Here is a 19,021-nt window from a genome sequence, read left to right on the forward strand (position 1 = left end):
AAGAACGCCTTGTTGCCACTAGTGCTTTAATTGAAGTAAACTGCTGACACTGCAACACTAACCAGACGCTGGGCAAGCCTCGAAAAGGCACTGTTTGTAGAATCACTTTCTAGAGTCAATCCATTTGTCCTTTAGTGTCCGGCAAGCCAAGGATTGGGTGTCAGTAAAAAGTGCTCAAGAAATAACATTTTAGAGCATCTGAATGTGTGGTCCGCTGAGAGGTGCAGTGAGGGGAGGAAAATAATATCAGCGAATTAACTGTCATTACTAAAAGCATTGATATTAGTTGAGAATATTAAAGTCCATTAATGTAATAGAGTGTCAATGCGTATTCAGGCATATTTGGTAACGCTGTAAGTGTACTATCATAATTTTAAAACCTTTTTCCATTAACACAAAATATAGAAAAATGCATCTCTATGTTCCAGGTGCTATGAATAACCTTAATGTCGACAACAACTTGTTAGGTAGGTGGTTTTCCCATCTCACAGATGAAACCATTTCAGAGGTGAAATGACTTACCACGTTCGTATCTTTTTAAGTGCTAGTGCCAGGAGTTAACCCAGTGTTCTAACTCCACGCTGAGACTCTTGACATCAGCTCTTTAATCCAGACTCTGATTTCTGATAGAAGTCAGTCAATATAAGTTAATTTACAGTATTTAATAAGATTTAAATATTGTTGCATGTCAGGCAGGGTATGTCACATGGCCAAGTGGAATCTTATCGATTTCTGAGCAGAATTTAAATCAGTTCCTTAACAGGGAAAATAAAAGAGTCGTGTTACAAGCATGTGGCAGCAAGCCTAGTGTTTTTCTTACTTCTAAATCCAGCCCCCATTCCTCAAAGTCACCTATTTCTCTGTCGCCGCAGTCCCTACCATACACACTCCCGTCTCACACGGAGACCCCACCTCCTTCCACGAGCTCTGGCTCTTGTAGCTCCTACCAAGACAAAGGACAAGGAGTGTTTGACTGTACTCTTTATGCCCCTTTGAAAATAGCGCAAGTGCCATTTGGAAGATCTCCCTGCTTTAACAACCTCTTTCTCTTTACCAAGGGCTGTTAATATCTGCATCTTTGAGACATCTGCTACACCTCCCCCTCTTACCCCTTTCTGACCACTGCCACAAAAATGTCAGGAGCTAAAACTTGATATTTTATTAGGTACTTGGTGCACTTTACATGTGTGATCTCATTTAAGCCTCACGTCAACTCTATGAGAAAGGTATTATTATTGTCTTTTTAAGGTGAGGAAAATGAAGCACAGAGGGACTAAGTAACTTACCCACTCCTACCACAGTCTGGGGGGTGGGGCAGGCCTGTCCTTAGTTGTTTTTTATCCTGTGTACAGGTCTCTGATTTCCTCAGACAGATCTTTACGACCACCAAGCACTCTTACAACAAGAATTCTTAAAGATGTGCTACATGTAGGGAAATTGTATGGCTATGAATTTTTGAGTTTCAGTCATGCTCCTCAGGGACTTTATCTATTAATATAACATAAAAATATAAATAAACGTTTGGGGAAAACGGGAAAAATTTGTAAGCACTTTCAACTTCCTTCTCTCCCTTTTGTCTCTCCTGGAATTTTGGTTAATACAGGAACTTTTTTTTTTTTTTTTGCAGTAGGCCTCTCACTGCTGCGGCCTCTCTACCGTTGCGGAGCACCGGCTCCGGACGTGCAGGCTCAGCGGCCATGGCTCACGGGCCCAGCCGCTCCGCGGCATGTGGGATCCTCCCGGACCGGGGCACGAACCCGCGTTCCCTGCATCGGCAGGCGGACTCTCAACCACTGCGCCACCAGGGAAGCCCTTAAAGCCCATTTTTAAAGTATACAAATAAAGCTCCAAATGCTAATTCTTTTACATATCACAATTTTATTTTATATATAATTATTTTTGCAAATGTTTCCTTTCTTCTGAGAAGTTAAAATAGTCTTTAAAAATATTTAAAAGTTCCTGCTACTCTCAATAGAAAAAATATTGGCCAAATAAACCTCAAGAGAGAAGGAAAAGGAGACTTCTTGCAGACTTATTCAAATGAATGGCAGGAGTTGTAAGGTGACATGGTATAAGATATCACTGATTAGAAATGTAGCTTAAAATATCAGCTCTCTGTAGTGCTGCTTGAATCACATATTGTTCTCTGAAAAATACTTGTGCAACTTCACAGCCTTATCTATAGCAAGCTCTCTAGAGTTTTCTAGCAGTAAATGCTGAAAACTATCCAAATACCTTGATTAAATATCCAATATAGTTGCCTGATGTTAATGCAACTGAGAAATGGAATATTATACCTCCTTCCGGCCCTCACTTGTTTTTAGGATGCTAATACTCAGTTGTCAACCACATTACAACTTGTTTTTTACCTATTTCTAAATCTCAAGTCTCTGTTACTAACTGTTGCTATATTATAATAGTAATTACTAACAAGGACTACAGTTTGAGCATTTGCTATGCACTTGACACTGCTGAATACCTTGCATGAGTCATTTCCTTTAATTCTCAGAACAACATTATGGAGTAAATAATATTACTCTACTCCCCTTTTACACATGGGGAAACTGTGGTTAAGTGCCTCTCCCAAATTCATATTGCCTAGAAGAATCCAGACAGTCTGACCTCACAGCCTGTTATACTTGTGAGTGGCATGATAGAGAGAACAAAGTCTTTCATGGCTACCACCTGTAGCAAAAGAAAACTATTATTCTATTATAACACTTTGGGGACACTGGATACAGGTATCATATAAATGTAAATAAGAGAATCTGATTTTTAGTGTACTCTATATAATGCATTTTTAAAACAAAATCAATAAAGGTGGTTCTTATGAAGAAAAGGGCAAATCCGCCGTGTCTGAGTATGGAATGCTAAATACAATATTCAAGTCTAGGCTCTTGCTAAAGTTAGGATATCAAAGCTAAAAATAGAAATATTACATTCTCTATTTTGTCACCTCAAACTTTCTTTGAAGGTTGATACTCTTGATTTTAAGCTTCCCTTCCTTTTTTCCCTTACATTGTACTCTTAAAAACACACACACACACAGCTTTATTGAAACATAATTCACACACCATAGAATTCACCCATCTAAAGAGTACTGTTCAAAAGTTTTTAGGATATTCACAGAGTTGTGCAGCTATTACCATTATCTAATTTTAGAACATTTTTATCACCCCCAAAAGAAACCCATACTCATTAACTATCACTCCCCCATTCCTTCCACCCCCAGCCCTGGGCAACCACTAATCTACTTACTGTCTCATAGATTTGCTTATTCTGGACATTTCATAGAAATGGATTCATGTGGTCTTTTGTGACTGGCTTCTTTTCATTTAGCATAATATTTTCTAACTTCATCCATGTTGTTGCATGTATCAGTACTTCATTCCTTTTTGTGAATAAATAATATTCCATTGTATAGATAGACTGCATTTTATTTATACATTCACCGGTTGATAGACATCTGGGTACTTCTGCTTTTTGGCTATTATGAATAATGCTGTTATGAATATTTGTAGAACTTGTATGGACATATGCTTTCATTTCTTTTGGATATATATCTAGGAATGGAATTGCTAGGTCATATGGTAACTCTGTTTAACATTTTTAGGAGCGACTGTTTTCCAAAGAGCGTGCACCATTTTACAATCCCACCAACAATTATGAGGGTTCCAAATTCTCCATATCCTGTGTGTTTGTCTTTTGATTATAGCCATCCTAGTGGGTGTGAAGTGGTATCTCATTGTAGTTTTGATTTGTATTTCCCTAATGGCTAATGACGTTGAGCATCTTTAACATGCTTATTGCCCATTTGTATATCTTCTTTGGAGAAGGTCTATTTAGATCTTTGCTATTTTCTAACTAGTATATTTTTTTTAAATTGTTGAGTTATAAGAACTCTTCATATATTCTAGATCAAGGGCCTTATCAGTTATATGATTTACATATTTTGTCCCAGTTCTGTGGGCTGACTTTTCACTTTCTTGGTGGTATCCTTTGCAGCATAAAACCTTTTTAATTTGATGTGGTCTTTTGTGATGAAGTCCAATTTATCTATTCTTCTTTGGTCACTTGTGCTTTTGTTGTCATATCTAACAAGCCTTTGCCTAACCCAAAATCACAAAGATTTACTCCTATGTTTTCTTCTAAAAGTTTTATAGATTTTTAAAATAGTATTGGCTCTTACATTTAGGCCTATAATCCATTTAAAACTAATTTTTTTGTTCCATGTATTCCCCTTCCTTTTAATTTAAATTAATTTTAAATATGTCAAACCCAAAGAAAAACTTTAGAAGGAAAAAAAAGGTGGTTATTTTTCATCTTACTATTTTAAAAACATTTTATTTTGGACATTACAATAAATTGCAAGTTTTTAGGTTTAAATACATCCAATGAAGTTCCAAATGCACCTGTATAAACCCCTTTGAAAACAGAAAATATATTTCACACTTAATACTATTTATTCATTTTGATAATAAACATTTAATTCAACAACTATTTATTGAACATCCACCTGTATGTCAAGCACTGCTCTGAGTCCTAGGGATTCTGTGGTGAACAAAACAGGCAAGGCCCTGGTCTTCGTGGACTTTACATGCTGGTGGAAAGAAGCAAAGAATAAACAAGTAAATAAATGTCACTGACATCATTTTCAGAGAATGGTACCTACTATGAGAGCATAATGTGAGGAAGGGACAACTGTTTTGGATTGTATGGTCAGAAAGCCCTCTGAGCTAAGGCCTGAACAATGAGAAGAAACCAGCCTTGCAAAGACTTTAAGAAAAAGCTGAGGAAACAGCAAGCAAGAGAACGTGAAGTAGGAAGGAGCTTGTAGATTCCAAGACAAAAAACAAAAGCAAAACCAAAAATCTCTGAGTTTGTAGCCAGATGAGCATGAGGTTGGAGTGGCGAACTGGAAGACAGATCTTACAATGAATACGAAGGTAATTTAGTCTGTATGTCCTTTCAGATTGCTTCTAATTTTCTCTGCCAAGAAGAATCCCTTGGGCTTCCCTCGTGGCGCAGTGGTTAAGAATCTGCCTGTGCAATGTGGGGGACACGGGTTTGAGCCCTGGTCCAGGAAGATCCCACATGCTGCAGAGCAACTAAGCACACGTGCCACAACTACTGAGCCTGAGCTCTAGAGCCCGCGAGCCACAACTACTGAGCCTGCACGCCTAGAGCCCGTGCTCTGCAACAAGAGAAGCAGCCACAATGAGAAGCCTGCACACCGCAACGAAGAATAGCCCTGCTCGCCACAACTAGAGAAACCACGCATGCAGCAACAAAGACCCAACGCAGCCAAAAATAAAAAGAAATAAAAGAAATAAATTTTAAAAAAGAAGAAGAAACTAACATGGTAATAAAGCTTACAATATAAAATATGCTGGGGACTTCCCTGGTGGTCCAGTGGTAAAGAATCCGCCTTACATTGCAGGGGACGCGGGTTCCATCCCTGGTCAGGGAACTAAGATCCACATGCCGTGGGGCAACTAAGCCCACGTGCCATAACTACTGAGCTCGCGTGCCTCAACTAGAGAGGCTGCGTGCCGCAAACTACAGAGCTCACGTGCCACAACTACAGAGCCCACATGCCCTGGAGCCAGTGTGCCACAACTAGAGAAGAGAAAACCCACACACCACAACTAGAGAGAAGCCTGTGCCACAACGAAAGATCTTGCATGCCTCAGCGAAGATCCCACGTGGCACAACTAAGACCTGATGCAGCCATAAATAAATCTTTTAAAAATATTCTGTAATCAAAATTCTCATTTGTTATTCTGAAAGAAGCCAGGTCAACACATTCTTGAAGTTTTAATCTGATACTTTAGGCATTGAGAGCGCAAAGGCATTCTTATTGATCCCATAGGAGCTCAAACATTGCTTTTTTTCACTAAAAATTCCCTCTCCGTACTCTGACTGTTCTTGGCTTCTGTGAAGTAGGTTAGACGTAACAGTACCAAACAAAGATTGTTGGCAGAAGGTTTCTTCATGGTGATATCATATTATTTACCAGGAGCTACCAAAAAACTGAAATAGTACATGTGCAGGTGGTATCCCTAAAATTGAAAAATCAGAAGAGTTAATTATAAGTGCAATGCTCAGACATAATAAGCACCCAATGAATAGGAGCCGTTATCACAATAGCTTAAACCAATCTTCAGAGACACAACTCTTGATTGCTGGCTGGAATCTCTTAGGTTTCTTTTTTTTTTTTTTTTTTTTTTAAAGAAGATGTTGGGGGTAGGAGTTTATTAACTTATTATTTATTTTTGCTGTGTTGGGTCTTCGTTTCTGTGTGAGGGCTTTCTCTAGTTGTGGCAAGCGGGGGCCACCCTTCATCGCGGTGCGCAGGCCTCTCACTATCGCGGCTTCTCTTGTTGCAGAGCACAGGCTCCAGACGCGCAGGCTCAGTAGCTGTGGCTCACGGGCCTAGTCGCTCCTCGGCATGTGGGATCCTCCCAGACCAGGGCTCGAACCCGTGTCCCCTGCATTAGCAGGCAGATTCCCAACCACTGCGCCACCAGGGAAGCCCTCTCTTAGGTTTCTGCTGCTGCCAGAAGAAACAAATGGTGAGGTTATAGGAGATGGATCCTTGTGGCTGACATTCATATGTGGAGATTATGTGTAGAAATTTTGGAGCAAGTTGTGTGTGTGCAGAGATCTCAGGTTAGGCAGCGACACAGGAGTGAGGGCTACAAGGCCTTGCTGCCCACGGTCACCACAGGGAGTTTCTTCCTCTAGTGCCAAGTCTGTAGAGATTGGGTTTGAATTCGTTAAGGGTATTCCTTTTAAATTTAAGCTGGGGCCTCTGCTTTCCTAGAAATTGCATACAAAATTTTGCATATTCCCAGAATAGACCTTGCTTTCATCAGATCTTTTGAAGAATTTAAGAGCAAGTATGTAGAAACAGAAAGCAAATTCGTAGTGGCAGCCTACACCCGTGGAGGGGCTTGGGGACGAATGGGTAGTGACTGCTAATGGGTGTGGGGTGATTGAAATGTTCAAAAATTTGGGAGCTCCCTGGTGGTCTAGTGGTTAGAATTCAACTCTTTCACTGCCATGGCCCAGGTTCAATCCCTGGTCATACAGCTGAGATCCCACAGGACACTTGGCCAAAAAAAAAAAAAAAAGTTCTAAAATTAGCTTGTGGTGATGGTTGTACAACTCTGAATATACTAGAAAACATTAAATTGTAAACTTTAAATGGGTGAATTGATGGTATGTGATGGTATCTCAGTAAAGTTTTTTGTTTTTTTTTTTTTTTTTTTTTTTTTTTTGCGGTACGCGGGCCCCTCACTGCTGTGGCCTCTCCCGCCGCAGAGCACAGGCTCCGGACGCGCAGGCCCAGCGGCCATGGCCCACGGGCCCAGCCGCTCCGCGGCATGTGGGATCCTCCCGGACCGGGGCACGAACCCGCGTCCCCTGCATCGGCAGGCGGACTCCCAACCACTGCGCCACCAGGGAAGCCCAGTTTTTTGTTTTTTAATGAATAGTTAAGACATTCAAAAGACTAAGGACCACTGCTGTCTGGCATGAACCTCTGATTGTGTCTTATTTTATAATCCCAGAATACAATGATCATGCGTACTATGTGCCCGGCACTAGGTGTTTTACATGCTTATGTTATTATATAAAAGACTTTGAAGTAGGATTGTTATCTACACTAAACATGAAACCAACAAATGGCAGAGACTAGATTTGAATTCAGTTGCATGCAGCTCCAAAAATTCATGTTCTTTCCATTATGCCACCTGTACTCCTCAAACTTTTCCAACTAAGTACCCATCATAGCTAAAAGGATATTACTTTTGAGGGCAATGTAGGATATTCTGCCCTTCCATTCTGTTCTAATCAGTCATCACACTCTAACAATTCTTCGTATTATCTCCCAAATACCTCTTCTTCTCCATCCCCATGGCCAGCACTGCAATGCAGGCCTTCATATCTCTCTAGGAGTATCACTGTGGCCCTGACTTCAAATCTCATCAGGTCTGGATTATCTGATCATATTACTCCCAGACTTGACAGCTTTTCATGGCTCCCTGTTACTTACAGGATAAAGTCCAAAGTCCTCAGCAAAGCCCTGAAGGCCTTTAATAATCTGGTGGTATCTTCTTCCCAGCCTCCTCACCTTCTTCCTGCCTCCTGCCCCATGCACCCGATTCCTTAAGCCAGGTAAAACTACTCACTCTATCCCATGCACGTGCTCCATGCTCTTTATACACCTTACAATTCACATCCTGTTCTAGTAATATGTGGCAAATTCCTTCTCATCCATCAAGTCTTACCTTCAGTTCACTTCCTGTAAGAAGCCTCCTCCAACCTTCAAATGTCATGCACCCCTACCCGCTCTTATGCTCTAATATAACTCATTTCTACTCTATTTGCAGTACTTATTACATTGCACTGTCATTATTTGTCTACTTACCTCTTCTAGTAGTTTGTAAGTATTTGTGGTGGGGTTGTTTTGTTTAGCTATTATACCCCCCAATGCCTGGTGCTTAGCACATGAGTGGATCTGTTGACAGAATGTGCCCTATATTTCTCACTAGATTTCAAGTGCTTTTATTTGCAGTGCCTGGCATACTTCTATTTCCTAAGTAGCTGTTCAATGATACTTTGTGCTTATTGAGCATTTACTTGTGCCATGCACAGTACTAAGTATTTAATATAGATTAACTCATTTTAAATTCATAATAATTGTGTGAGGTCAGTGTAATCATTAACCCATTTTACGTAAGAGACCTGAGGCACAGAACGATTCACTAACAAGCTGTGTGACCTTGAGCAAGTAAATGGCAAAGCCACAATTCAGACAAAGTAGTCTGGTTCCAATGTCCGCACTCTGACGCTATGCCATACTGCCTGTGTGTGAGTGTCTGTCAAGTGAAGGAACGAATAAATAGAATCCTTTCCAACCTCTACAGGAGCAAAAGGAGTTGTTAGCCTATTTAAGGAGGGAAGATAGAAAGTCCATTAGGAACTGGAATGTGCTTAATTTCTCATGGGAATAATGTCAGATTTCACTGGGATTGGTTGAAATACTGTGAGAGCTTCAAGAATATTACAGGCAGTATAAGCAATTGTGAGTTGGCCAGTCATGCTGGGAGGTGGCAGAGCCTGGTCTTGATCCTGGGACTGTGTGAAAAAAGGCCCTCGCATCAAACCATCACCCCACTGACCTGGGGCCTGGTTCTTAACCTCTCTAAGCCTCAGGTTTCTTATCTGTTAAATAGGGATGTAATTGTTAGAGATCTCTTAGGTTTGTGAGGATTCAATGAGTTAATACTTGTAAAACACTTAAAACAAAGCAAGGCATGCTAAAAAAAAAAAAAGGAGGAAAAAGTTTTTTCTTGGGGAGGTTCACTAAAACCAAATAATCATTTCAGTGGTTTATGAATAGCTGCTAACACCTTTCTAAATGAGTAGAAGAGGGAAGAGAAAGCATCCAAACTTAAGCCAATTCTACTTTTTATCAAGTTTGGGAATTAAATGTTAGGAAAGAGAAGGTCATTGTAAACATTTGCTAAAGGGAAATGTTGGGGACACAGCACAAATAGATAATCACGTTAGAGATTCTCCATAGCTCATTAAGAGGTGCCTGACCATATATTTATACTTACAGAATACCTCTCTTTTTTTTTTTTTTTTTTTTTTTTTTTTTTGCGGTATGCGGGCCTCTCACTGCTGTGGCCTCTCCCATTGCGGAGCACAGGCTCCGGACGCGCAGGCTCAGCGGCCATGGCTTACGGACCCAGCCGCTCCATGGCATGTGGGATCCTCCTGGACCGGGGCACGAACCCATGTCCCCTGCATCGGCAGGCGGACTCTCAACCACTGCGCCACCAGGGAAGCCCCCAGAATACCTCTCTTTTGAGGAATTTAAACAACTTTTAAAATTAGATGGAACCTTTCTAGCTCAAGGGAATTCTGAATTCTGTTAATAATTTTAAGGGCTCTGTTTCCTCCATTCCCTAAATCTCCTTTCCCCCCTTTCCCCTCTAGCTACAAAATTTCCCTCAGAAACAGCTTTTTAAGATACATTTCCACTAGTAAAATCCCCAAGTTCTTTTTTGTTTATTTTGAGAGGAAATGGTTAAGAATGAAAGTAAAAGAAAACAGAGAAATACTCAGTCCCCTTGGCTGCCTGCCAGGAAAAATGCCAAATGTCAGATGAGAGGCCTTGCTGAAAGCTACCCAGCCACAAGCACAAGGGATTGGCCTACCACAAGATAATCCTCGGGGGAAATTTATACCAGCAGTCTAAAAATTAGATGGTTTTAGGAGTTCTTCTCCAACAAGGTCTCACAACCAGACTTGATAGTAAAATATTAGGGCCTTAAGCTCCCAAATCAGTTGCTAGAAAGAGCCTGAGATCTCAGGTCACACGCAAAGGATTCAAATATGTGAATGCTTTAATCTGTCTGAGAGGCCATGTAACACAGTGGTGAAACACAGGCCCTGGGGCTAGAGAGATCTCTGTTTGGATCCTGGGCCACTATTTATCTCATGGATGATTTTGCACAAATTTCTTATTCTCACCAACCTACTATTTCTTCATCTATAATATCAGAAATAAAACAGTACTCATCTCAGAGGATTGAGTGAGAATTAAATCAAAAGCCCCTAACACATTTAAGTACCCTGCTCAGTAAATGTTAATTACCCACTACCACTAGTAGTTGACAAAACGTCAGCCCTCAACATTGAAAGGTAGAGACCAGCAACTTTTTTTTTTAATTAATTAATTTTATTTATTTATTTTCGTCTGTGTTGGGTCTTCGTTGCTGTGCGCGGGCTTTCTCTAGCTGCGGTGAGCGGGGGCTACTCTTTGTTGCAATGTGCGGGCTTCTCATTGTCGTGGCTTCTCTTGTTGCGGAGCACGGGCTCTAGGTGCACAGGCTTCAGTAGTTGTGGCACGTGGGCTCAGTAGTTGTGGCTCACGGGCTCTAGAGCTCAGGCTCAGTAGTTGTGGTGCATTGGCTTAGTTGCTCCGCGGCATGTGGGTTCTTCCCCGGGCCAGGGCTCGAGCCTATGTCCCTTGCATTGGCAGGAAGATTCTTAACCACTGCGCCACCAGGGAAGCCCGAAACCAGCAACTTCTAATACAGAGGCTGCAGGACCATGTTACCCTTAGGGTGTTTTCATTATGTCTACACCAGTAAGTCACCCCAGAGGATCTAGGTAGGTCTAATAACTCAACCATGAGTTTGGCAAAGGGAACCTAAAAGGTAATAACCTAAATCAAAAACGAGTTGTATACTTATTAATAACAGTAACTATTTGCATAGCTAATATATTATCCTACTTCATCATCACAATAGCCCCTAAGGGAATATCATTAGTCCTACTTTATAAATAAAGAAACTGAAGCTCTCAGTTTTCCCTACCTAACAGGTAGTGGAATTGGGATTTGTCCAAGGATTATCAAACACTACACCTTCTTTTCTTTCATCTCTACTGTAAGGCCTTTTAGTTGAAAACTGCAAGATTTTAGCAATGTAATCTAGAAAAGCTCGTTATTTTTACTCAACGTGAACTGTGGCAAAACCTCAAAAAGTAGTTCCTCCTAGCAGCCCCTACCCCACCTCAAGATCAGAACCCCCCTTAAGCACACCTCTCATCCCCCAAGCACATACTTGGTTTGAAGAGATTTTGAGCAAGTCCCATTTTAATCATATGAGACAGATACCAAAAACCAGGGCAGATGCCCCAAAGCTGTCTTGTCTAGCCACACTTGGTCATGAATGCCTGCCAACAAGGCAGAGCGCATTCAGGGAAGCCTGAAAGAGGCAGAGCACTCAAGGCAAAGCAGTGGGGTGCCCCAAACAGCCCTGTGGCAGAGTGTATTTTCCAAAGATGAACAAAACAATGTCTCATGCCACGTGCTCTCCTGCCATGTGATCTTCCAACTCCCCATCAAGAGGTGGAGTCCAGGGGCTTCCCTGGTGGCGCAGTGGTTGAGAGTCCGCCTGCCGATGCAGGGGACACGGGTTTGTGCCCCGGTCTGGGAGGATCCCACATGCCGCGGAGCAGCTGGGCCCGTGAGCCATGGCCGCCGAGCCTGTGTGTCCTAGAGCCTGTGCTCCGCAACGGGAGAGGCCACAACAGTGAGAGGCCCGCGCAACCACCCCCCACCAAAAAAAAAAAAAAAAAAAAAAGAGGTGGAGTCCAATGCACTTGCCCTTGTGTCTGGGCTGGTCTTCATGACTTGCTTGACCAACAGAGTGTGTTGTAAGTGATGTTCTGGTTTTTCCAAGGCTGAGTCATAAGAAGTATTTCAGCTTCTGCCTGGATCTGTCGGACACCTCACTCTTGAGATACTGTCACTGAGAAATTCAGGCCATGCAGAGAAGTCGTGTGGGGATTTCAGGTGACAGCCTCAGTGGTGCTCCCAACCGACAGCCAGCATCAGCTAGCAGCCTTGTGAGTGAGGCATTTGGGATATCCAGTCAAGTCAAGTCTTCAGATGACTGCAGCCTCAGCCAGGACCAGCTCCATAATTTGTAAGGCCCAGTGCAAAATGAAAATTCTGGGCTCCCTGTTCAAAATGTATTTAGAGAATCAAGATGGCAACAACAGGACATTGAACCAAGCATGAGGCCCTTCTAAGAATGGGGTCCTGTGTGACTGCACAGGTCACAGCCATGAAGCCCACCCTGGTGCTAGTAGACTCTGACTGCAACCAGTTGAGAGATCCTAAGTGAGAGCTTCCCAGCTGAGCCCAGTCAACCCATGGAACAATGATAAACTGTTATTACAATTCACTAAGTCTTGGGTTGGTTTGTTATGCAGCAATAGATCATGAGAACATTCCCACAAAACAACTGCAGTTAGCCCTAACCAAAAAATGCTAAAGATAGCAAGTCTGTGAAAGGAGCCTCTGCTGAAAAATCACACAGAAGGTTGATTGTATACAATAAAACACATAAATCCCAGATCCGGGAGTAAGGCTTCCCTGGGGTCAGAGAGATTTTTCCCCTTTGGGCAGACTCTGGGAGAAACAGGCAGGCAGTATAGCTGCCTCAGAAACAACTGAAAGAATTTAATAGCATTACCATTAAAAAATAAAAGTCAAAATATGAATAAAGTATACTTTGCGATTAGATTTATTGCAGCAATGGAAAGAAGTTAAAAATGAGGGAGCCAAACCATTTTGGTTATCTCTCTAAGGTATCAGGGAGAATGAAAAAGGTTTGGGGGGGGGGGATGCATGAATAGTTTGATTTTCTAAAAAAGTGAAAAAGTTGAATTCTGCAAACTACAGCTTAGTTATTAATACTTCAGTGATCATCCTGGGCTAGATTCTGGAATAGCATGTTCAAGGAATAGTTTGTGAATTACTAAAAGAGGAAGAACTAGAGCTTCCCTGGTGGCGCAGTGGTTGAGAGTCCGCCTGCCGATGCAGGGGACATGGGTTCGTGCCCCGGTCCAGGAGGATCCCACATGCCATGGAGCGGCTGGGTCCGTAAGCCATGGCCGCTGAGCCTGCGCGTCCGGAGCCTGTGCTCCGCAACGGGAGAGGCCACAACAGTGAGAGGCCCGCGTACCACAAAAAAAAAAAAAAAAAAAGAGGAAGAACTGATCACTAGGATCCCATACTGATTAGGAGTAAATCATGGTAGACACAGGGCTTTTTGGGGCACATAGCAGGTCATCAAAAAATACTTGGTGTATGAACTAATTTTATTTCTTTTTTTGATGGAGTTACCACACATTTCATAAAGAATTCAAGGCATTTAGCAAAGCATTTCATGAATTTCTTGAGGGAAAGAGAGAGAAATGTGGGCCACAGGATAGTGGAGTTAGGTGATTTGTAACTGATTAAACAATCGGCTACAAACGCTTTGTAAAAGACAGAAGGAGTAGACTACCTGGCCTATCTAGCATAGTGGAATAAAGCTTGGATTTTAATGTCATTGTTCTGCCATTTGCTAGTTACAAGATCTGGGGCAAGTTACATAATTCCTCTCTGCCTCAAGTCTCCTTGCCTTCAGAGCGGGAGTAATATCCCACATGGGATAGGCATGGAGTAGTTAAACAGAAATCCCCAGGTCAGTTGGCCCTGGAGAACCAGAGCGGGTGGTTCCTCTGCCAGGGAGACAGTTACTGCGAAAGGCAGGAAACAACCCAGGAGGAGAAGGCTTTTGAGTAAGAGGAGAGTCTTCCGGGCAGCGCTTGGCTCAGAAGGCAGTCTTCTTTTCTTTTTTTTTTTTAAACTTTTCTTAATGGCTTTCTTTTTTTTTTCTTAATTAATTAATTAATTTTATTTATTTATTTGGCTGCGTTGGGTCTCCGTTGCTGCTCGCGGGCTTTCTCTAGTTGTGGCGAGCAGGGACTGCTCTTCGTTGTGGTGTGCGGCCTTCTCATTGCGGTGGCTTCTCTTGTTGCGGAGCATGGGCTCTAGGCACACAGACTTCAGTAGTTGTGGCATGCGGGCTCAGTAGTTGGGGCTCGCGGGCTCTAGAGTGCTGGCTCAGTAGTTGGGGCTCACGGGCTTAGTTTCTCTGCGGCATGTGGGATCTTCCCGGACCAGGGTTCAAACCCGTGTCCCCTGCAATGGCAGGCGGATTCTTAACCACTGTGCCACCAGGGAAGCCTGACAGTCTTCTTTTCAACAGACTTTAGACACAGAGGTCCCTAACAGCCTGTCCTTCCACCACAGGTCTGAGAAGAGTCCCTGGCATTCCAAAGCCTTCAGAGGGATTTTTTTTTTTTAAATACAGCAGGTTCTTATTAGTTATCTATTTTATACATATTGGTGTGTATATGTCAATCCCAGTCTCCCAGTTCATCCCACCACCACCACCCCGCCACTTTCCCCTCTTGGTGTCCATACGTTTGTGCTCTACATCTGTGTCTCTTTCTGCCCTGCAAACTGGTTCATCTGTACCATTTCTCTAGGTTCCGCATATATGCGTTAATATACAATATTTGTTTTTCTCTTTCTGACTTACTCTTCGGAGGGATTTTTGACTGGAGAGAGAGTCATGGCTCCTGATATGTGTGGTTCTCTTCTATTACTACTGTGTACAGAAACAAAACGTAAGAATAATATAAATTTAGCAATAGAAATACATAATGCAGGGAAACTCCATCCTAGAAAGACCCAACTTTGGGCAGCTTCAGAGATTGAGAGTTCTTTGCAGTTGGCAGATCAGCATTAAAATAGAAGAGCAGACAATCCAGGGACAGTCCAGGAGGCCTGACACAGAGCCTGGGCTCACGTTCAAAGCCCTCCTGTGTAGACTTTTGATATTATCTCCAAATGAGGTTATATGTTTGATTGTCCTGGAGGTATATTTACAGAATTGAAAGTGGGTTATGTTCATACGCATTTTTAAACTGGTGTTTCATTGCTGGACCATACCACCTGTAATGTGTAATATTTTTAATAAAATTAATGAACCTAATAAGACAATTCTGTAATTATTTTGTGCATAGCTTTTTATCATACATTATTAACAAAACTGTTACTAAAAACCACTTAAACATGACCACAATTTTTGTAACTCTATTTTAGCATTTTTAAAAAACATACCAAGATTCTCAAAAAACACACATGGCCTGGGCTTCTCTCAGCCTCTGAGAGAAGGTGGACGAAAGCCAGGTTCAGCATCATGACAGTGAAAGTAGATGATTCATGCCAGGACAGCATAGGTGCCACTCACTGGCTGAATTTCTCCGGAATCAGAGATAAGCCTTGGTGATGCTGGCCTGAGCTTTATGAGTTATCGTTTGTGTGTTTGGAGGCTCTTCCTTTGTAAACAATAGTTTTCACCCTTTAAAAGAGGGGAAGTGTTATACTTAAAGCAGGAAGATATCTCAGAGATCATCATGTCCAACATCTAACCCCTTGCATAAAAATGTTTTGCAGCTATTAATACCTGGGTGAAGAAAGGTAGTCCTCAATTCCTTATCCAAAACCTTTGCCAGAGGTTTTCAGAATTTTTCAGATATAAGAAAGATAATATGTGCATATAAAGTATATTATGTAACACTCTAGTGGGATATACAGCAGACCCGTAATTGTAATCAAACATTATTTCTGCACAAAAACTTATGAATATTCATACTAAGTGGGAAATAAAGACTATAAATAGCCACATAACATATGAGCTTAGTTCAGGTTTTTGCCACTAAATGAATTCAGATCAGATTATGTCTTGCCAGGAATGAGTTACAAAACTAAACCAAACCAAACTAAACACCACCAACTTTCAGCTTTTAGAACTTCTCTAATGATTTAAGCTATGCAGTTAACCCCAGTCCCACTCCAAAGGTATGTCTTCATATTAAATGGAATTTATGTATATCTAAATCTGTTTCAGTAATACTTAAACTATAAATTGAGCATGTTAGAATATGCCTTGCCCTTTGCTTTTTCATCACTGATCATTTGTTTGTTTTTTCTTTTATAAGTTCCCAAGGTAAAAGAAATCCTTCAGATACGAAAAAAGAAAGGTAGCTAGTTATTGCATAACTAGTTTTCCATATACAAGGATACCATGCTATTTTTAAACACCAAAACACCAGGGTAGTTGTTGGTATATTTTTTTTAAAACCCGAAATTGAATCATTTGTTTCAGAGGATGTATCCAAAGAATTATACACTGCATTAAAATCCCAAGTCAAACAAAGGTACATGCATTCTGACAACACCACTCCTCTGCTTTAAAAACTCTTCCAAGCATTGTTAGCTTTGTTTTAAATTTCCACTTCCCAGGTTTCCAGAGAGGTTGGCAGCTTTTCTAATGTTTATTAGGCGTTTGTACTTCCCCCAGAGCCTGTTTCTGTCAGAGGGAGTCCTTTCACAATGCACTGTAGGGAGGGTGAGTGGTGTGTGGAGGGGGTTTACAGACTGTGTATAGGTGTGGTCCAGGGGTTGGGGAGGAGGGGATTAGGAGAGGAAATGGGAAGAAAGTAGAGAGGGGAGGAAAGTGTTAGGTCCAACTCTTATCTTGTCCCTGGAGCCTAACCACCTTTTCTTCCTTGGGGCTGCCTTTCCTCAACACTCCTTCCTTCTGTCTTACAGAGTCAGATCCATTTTCTCACCTGACTCTACCATACTCCTAGGATAACTTATTTTAATTGGGATCTTCTTCCTTAGGCATAGGCATCCTCCCAGAAGAGAGTAAAGGCTCAAGGGTAGAGATGCCTAATCCTAGACCCTGGTCTTTTCCACATGGAAGAACATCTGAGGACCAAGTGTAGAGACAATGAGGACATATCTTAGCCAAGTATGGAGATACCAATCTTGTCATTTTGCTCTGGTGTTGCAACCCCTGCAGTTTTGAGTACTCCTTATACTCAAGAACTGGCATTTGTCACCAATCTTCTAGGAGATCAAATGATATCTAGTAGAAAAATCCCAGTGGGTCTACTCCAGTCTTTGACTGTCTTCACTAATCCAGACAGATAAAGAGCATGCTTTGAAAGCAGGCTGAGACACCTTGAAGTGTGTATTTAGCCTCCTTGAGTTTTCTCATCTATAAAATGTGGATTTAAAATACCCACTCCCTGTAAATCGGTGTGTAGTAGAGATAAAGAATGTAGTGTGTCTAGGTCAGTGGCAATGCACGTTAAATGTTTAAAATGTTTATTTCATCTTTTCTCCTTATAGGAACTTGTGGCCCCAGCACACTGATGGAGAAGTTATAGAAGGTAGATAAGGGAAAGGAGAAACATGGGGCCCCATATTTATAGGTCATCTTAGCTAGACCCAAAGAGAAAATTGACTGATATATCTTTTTTACATATGAAAGGTGTTGGAAGGGGAGAAAAGGACAATTTACTAGAATCTAATTATTTTCCCCAGTTTATCTGTTACTTTAGACACATCCCTTGCCTTTATCTCATTTTTATTACCTTCATGACTCTTCTAACAGAAACATGCCACAGCAAAACAGCAATAAAGTATCATCTTTGTGATCTTCCTTGAAGGCAGTGGGGCATGAGGTCAATGGTTAGTGACCAGTCTAGAATCAGATAGACTTCTTTCCAGTACCAGCTCGGCCATTTATTTTGTAACTATGGACAAATCTCAAAGCCTCTATTTCATCATCAGTAAAATGGTATAATCTTAACTCATAGGGTCACTAATTTGCTAATCAATATTTTTTTGAACACCTACCTGCCAGGTGCTGTATTAGTTGTTGAGGATAGACAGTTAACAAAACAAAATCCCATCCTTATACACCTTGCATTCTAATGGGAGACAAGAATATACCAAGAAACTTAATTATGTCAGGTGGTGACTATGGAAAAAACAAAGTCAAGTAAAAGCACTGGGGGTGAGGGAGCAGTTTATTCTCATATAAGGTGGTCTGAAAGACCCCATAAGTAGGTGCCCTTTGAGTAGAGACTAAAGAAAGTGAAAGAGTAAAGTGTATTCTAGGCTGTTGTAAGATTTAAATGAGATAATGCTGATAAAATCTTAGCACAGTGTCTGGAATACACTGGGTGCCATATCAATATTAGCTGTTTAGATTATTAAAGAAGGTATTGCATTACAGGAAAGGTGAAAAGTTTTCTAGTTCCACATAAGACACTCCTGAGGGACTCTTAACCACTGCAAAAGATAGGGGTGATGGCTTTTGGGACCTTTTACATAGACATTTTATTGCTAGCAACAAAATGCCAATTCTAAGAACAAAAGTACTTCTGTAGGAGTGGGATGTTTTAAGCCAGCAAAAAAGAGTGTGGGGTAAGATATACTCCATAGAAAAGTGTTCAGATTCATATTCTCTGTAACAAGTATTCCCTATTCTGCAATTTGCATGTGTGCTAAACTATTCCCCATCATCAACAACAATAATGGCAATGATGACATTAATTATGCTGTTTATAGGTTTGTAAAAGCTTTTCTTTCGAAGACCTCAAGTGTTTTATGGACATGACCTAATTCACCCTTACAGCTTCCCCAAAGGAGGTCTAGTCCCACTTAATAGATGAGAAAACTGAGGTTTAAAGAAGCTAAGTAACTTCTTCAAGGTCAAACAATTACCTAGGCAAC

The sequence above is a fragment of the Phocoena sinus genome, chromosome 1, assembly GCF_008692025.1.
Source record: "Phocoena sinus isolate mPhoSin1 chromosome 1, mPhoSin1.pri, whole genome shotgun sequence".
NCBI classification, from domain to species: domain Eukaryota; kingdom Metazoa; phylum Chordata; class Mammalia; order Artiodactyla; family Phocoenidae; genus Phocoena; species Phocoena sinus.